Source organism: Mytilus californianus, unplaced genomic scaffold, assembly GCF_021869535.1.
Source record: "Mytilus californianus isolate M0D057914Y unplaced genomic scaffold, xbMytCali1.0.p SCAF_5, whole genome shotgun sequence".
Classification (NCBI taxonomy): Eukaryota; Metazoa; Mollusca; class Bivalvia; order Mytilida; family Mytilidae; genus Mytilus; species Mytilus californianus.
In genome coordinates, this window is record NW_026262701.1 from 19,699,622 (window position 1) to 19,704,660 (window position 5,039).

The following is a 5,039-nucleotide window of genomic DNA, read 5'->3' on the forward strand; positions in this document are numbered from 1 at the left end:
AATGCATAATTGCATAACATAATTGAACTTCGGCGTTTAAAAGGAGTCTGGTGGCTGGTTGGAAAACGATTTCTTTCAGAGGACAACTTATTATTTATTTGAATCTGTAAACACTTGAATTCCTACTTTATTGGAACAAAAATAATTATAATTTTGCTTTGCATTTAAAAAAATACTTCAACTGCGAAACAGATAGAAATGAAGGTTATAACGCAAATTGAGGTTTAAGTTCTCTATACGTTTTTTATATGAAATATGTAAATGTAAGCGATTAAACTTGAAATTAGAGTTAACGGTCTTTAAAATTGAAACACGCACATTTGATATGTGATTTTCTTACACAACAGGATGGTTATCTTTATAAGTAATCCAATCTATCAAGGGGTGTAATCTTTCCTATGATTGTTTAAAATAAATCTTCTTAAGGCTTAGTGTTTATTATAAGACATGATAAGAAGACCAATGTATATGCATGCAGAATCGCCATAGAAAATGAATGTTATGGGAAGAAAAGGATAATACTAAGTATAAATTTGTATAATAGTCTCAAGCCATCAAGAAAATGCCATAATGATTATTTTATTAATAGTTCTATAAATAAACGGTTCTGTTATTTCTCCATTGTGTTATGATTATCGTACATTGACTTTGGTCAATATATTATTGACACTATATAGGGACGGATTTAGTTTTTTCTCAAAGTGGGCGTAATTCAAACAACTTACATACCGCCGAGCGTAGCGATGCAAACATTTTTTTGAACGTTTTTAAGCTAAAAAAATTTCGTAAAAAACATGATTTAATTTTTTGGGGACCATCAAAGGTGGGGTTGGTGGGGGAGTGCGACCTATACGCCGCCTGGATTCGTCACTAATGTTTTATAACTAAATCGTATACCAACTTAGAATTTTATCAGAAATAAGAAAACAGGGACAACCGCGAAATTGGATTATGTGAGCAGGATTATCATGTTTATTCTAAAAATTCATATTGATATTTTGATAATCGTCGAAATGCGCATCTTCGATAGCCAAGGGTTACGATCTACTTCCCTCCTAGGAGGGAAGTAGATCGTAACCCCTAGGAGGAAAGTGGATCGTAACCCTTGGCTAGCGAAGATGCGAAATGCGAGACCAAGGGATGCAAATTCGTGGCGGCTTGAACTATTTGTATGAAGCTTCATATGTCAGAAGTTAGAAGGCCTGACTGCAACATACCTCGAACACAGATCTTTTATCTTACGATGTTTCTATCTGTCATACGTCCATTGCCCTTGGCCTCATTTTCATAGTTCAGCGATTTCCTAACAAAATGAATAGCTGTGAATGTCACACTGATAATGGTTGATATCCATGATCAAGGTTAACATTTCGTGATCAATATAAAAAAGAAGATGTGGTATGATTGCCGAGGAGACAACTCTCCACAACAGACCAAATGACACAGAAATTAACAGCTACAGGTCACCATACGTCCCTCAACAATGAGCAAAGCCCATACCGCATAGTCAGCTATAAAAGGCCCCGAAATTACAAATGTTAAACAATTCAAACGAGAAAACTAACGGCCTAATTAATGTACAAAAAAATGAACGAAAAACAAATAATTATGTAAATAAGTCCGTATCTCTAATACCATAAGTAATAGGTCAACTATATTTGCTCATATGGCCACATGACTATTTATGTGACCTTGAACTTATTTTCTTGATTAATTGGTAAATGTTAAGTTTTTTTTTTTTTTTTTATGGTTTTAATGATTGTAATGCGTTCATGTCCGTCTGGCGGTTTTCATTAGACCTTGACTTTTTTATGGTTCCATGAACAACGCTTAGTTTATGTGATACTTTTATTAAATTATTTATCTTACAGATCTTCAAAATAGATTCAATTACGATCATTCTAGCAGTCGCTACATGCGTACACTCTTGTATAAATAATATGTAGTATTTATTTTTGTTGAAAAAATGCAAGTGAAATTGTTTTACAATAACATATATGTTGAATTTCTTTGGATGGACAACGTTAAGATCCGTGTTAACGTTGCTTTTCATAAATTTGTGGTTTCAAAACAAAACAAAACCGGGTCATATACATAGACAAAACCGGGTGATTGTGTAGTAAACAACATTGACAAAACCGGCTCCTTCCATTTTGACATGACCCATTTCTTTCGTTCCATACACAGAAATACAAGTATTGAGGTGCTTAAAGTGGCTAGTTTTGCAATCTCCATGTCAATATCTTTCTCTCCGTACCTTTCTTTCCGTACATGTGAACAATTTAACGAGATACTAAACAAATTCGAGGCAAGGACATTAGGTTCACTGAATTCGTCATTTTGACATGCATTTTTACTTATTTCTCCGTTAATCTAGAACGGTTGTAGAAAATATTACATCTCACAATAGGAAATAGTTATATATGTATATATATTCTTCGATATCATAAAAATAACAAATAAATAAATAGAAAACTACCTTCTCTATTGATGTTCCGTCACCGTGCCGGATATTATAGATACGATCGAGTCCAAACATTTTTTGCCGGTGTAGTTTAGACACAGTGTATACTGTATGTGAAATCACCTTTTCCGTTCGTCTAACAAATATTTTCGTCACACTTTTTTCAGCAACAACAAAATCAGAATGACTTCTTATTTGGTCAGCAGCTGGACAGTGAAGAGTTATAACATTTGAGCATTTTTCAGATCTGTCAGATACTTACTTCCTGTTTACCGATATTTTGTATGTATATACATATATGAACTCAAAATATTTCGTCACCCACTTTTCTCAAAAACTACTCAACAGAATAACTTCATATTTGGTAAGCAGCTCAATAATGATGTGCTGTAACGTGTGTTCGCTTTTACGATCTGTAAGACACCTACTACCTGATTTTTATAATTTGAATTATAGTATGTCAACATGTGCATTCTTGTTTTAAGTGCCCTTTATAATCCAATGATCCAAGATCAAAGGCAAATTACACAAAATAGGAACCAACTCTGCAAGACATTTTTTATTTTATAAATATTTGAAATTATCACTTGTACTTTATTAGTACTCCGTGAACACCAAATCTCCTTCCCCACCCCAAAAAAAAACCAAAAAAAAAAAATTATATCACAAAATTCCAATTTTTTATTTTATTTGCAGTTATTGTTGGATGGATGAGCTCTCGGCACATTTAATTGAGGAAGACCGTAAAGCTTCACTACCTGCACATCCCGAAGTTAAAAGGATACAATTAGGAATTGAAAATGTATTGAAAACAATCTTAGGCTGTATTGCAGAAAAAGACAAACGACTTAAAGGCAAACTGTTACCAGTAGGTAGCTATTACACTGACTTAAAAATTGGTTTTCCAGATGAATTTGATTTTCTCTATGAGCTTGAAACACTTATTGAAGGAAACAACTTTGAGATAAGACCGTCTGGATTTAGAGATAACAGAAATTTATGGAGAACACCAAATGGAAATCCATTGAAGAAAAAAGTTCAAATCAAGACACCAGAACATTACTCTAAAAAGAATGAGAAATTGAGTTTTAACTGGTTACATAAAATAAATGGAGGCTATGTCCTAGATCCTGTGGGTGTAAAAAACACCCTTTATGATGCAGTTCTTCATGAAGCACAGAACCTTGAAAAATCAATGCTTCCTATGTATTTGTCTCTTGACGGGAAAGGGGAAGCTACATTCTTCTACGGTCCAGCTACTACTTTATTCTTTATTTGGAATGGAAGATTTTATAAAAATCTTAAAATTAGTGTGGATTTAACAGTATGCATTAAAGCAGAGAAATGGAACAAATATTTTGACTTTTTAAGACCAAATTTCATGGATCAATCTAGCTGCTTAAGAAAATACTTGAAGAAGAAATTTGTTGCTATGGTTACCACCTGGTACCTCATATTTCTGATCGTGGCCATATTCAATGGAAATTGTCTACTTCTTATTTGGAAACCAGAGTTTTATCAAGATTTCCAAAGAAATCACCCTTGAAACAAGTAATAAGAATCGTTAAATTTAACAAGGAAAAATTTCTTAAAGTCCGTCCAGATCTTAGGATAATGAATGATAAAATGTTAGCTGATGTTCTTCAACTGACAAACTTTTACAGTGGAAATGATTATGACGAAAATTTTAAAAACTTAGTTTCATCATACATAATAAAGAATGTAGTTTTCCACCTGTGCGGATTTGCTACATGCAATGAATGGACAAAAGCTTCCCTTTCAACACTATATCTTTTAACACTCACTACACTCTATGGAGGTTTTATGAGAAATTCAATCAGAAACTTTTTTATTTCGCACAACAATTTAACCATTCCAAATCATGGAGATGTTTTACCTGGGTTTCAGAAATTATTTGGAGAAATCAACATTGAAAGTTATCAAAAAATGTTTTGTCAACTGGACATAAAAGATTTTGATATGAATATATTTGAAAGTCAACCATTTGATCCATCGGGACTGAAAACATTCTTTAAAATTACTAAAGATGACATAGATACAAATTATCATATTCTGTGGGAGTCAAACTTGCTAAAGTAACAAAAATTCATATCTTTTCGGGCTGGTTGATAACTTTTAAAAAAACGTGCAGTTCACAATTATTTTGAACAGTAAAATTCTTACTGCATTGAAAAATATGTTTCACAGTAGCAAATGGAGGTAAATACAAGCATAACATAATTCTACTAAGATGTATTGTGAACATGTTGCATTTTGCCTATGATAGTCAAAAAGGGATTAATTCACAGTAAAATCATTTTAGTTTTTTTGAATGAATATTAATCATGAAAAAGCTGAATCAGGTGCAAAAATAAGAGGCTTTGTTGATTAAAAGAAATTATTATTCTTCTTTTGTCTACCGAAAAGTGTGGCAACATAGCTGTGTCAATTATATGCAAAATAGTGAAAAAAAAGTATTAATAAAAATACTGCAAGGTAAACTAAATAATTTTACAATACCAAGTGCTTGATAAAGATTTCTGTTATGAGGGGAAAAAAAGAAAGTAATAAGAAA

The 5,039-nt window shown here is 32.4% G+C and overlaps 1 long non-coding RNA gene across 1 annotated transcript; it reads left to right on the top strand.

Annotated features, from left to right (window-relative positions):
• Positions 1–2,472: 2,472 nt before the first annotated feature.
• LOC127702056 (uncharacterized) lies at positions 2,473–4,873 on the top strand. Its single transcript, XR_007982272.1, has 2 exons — positions 2,473–2,746; positions 3,161–4,873. It is a non-coding gene; the product is annotated as an uncharacterized LOC127702056 (long non-coding RNA).
• Positions 4,874–5,039: the final 166 nt, after the last annotated feature.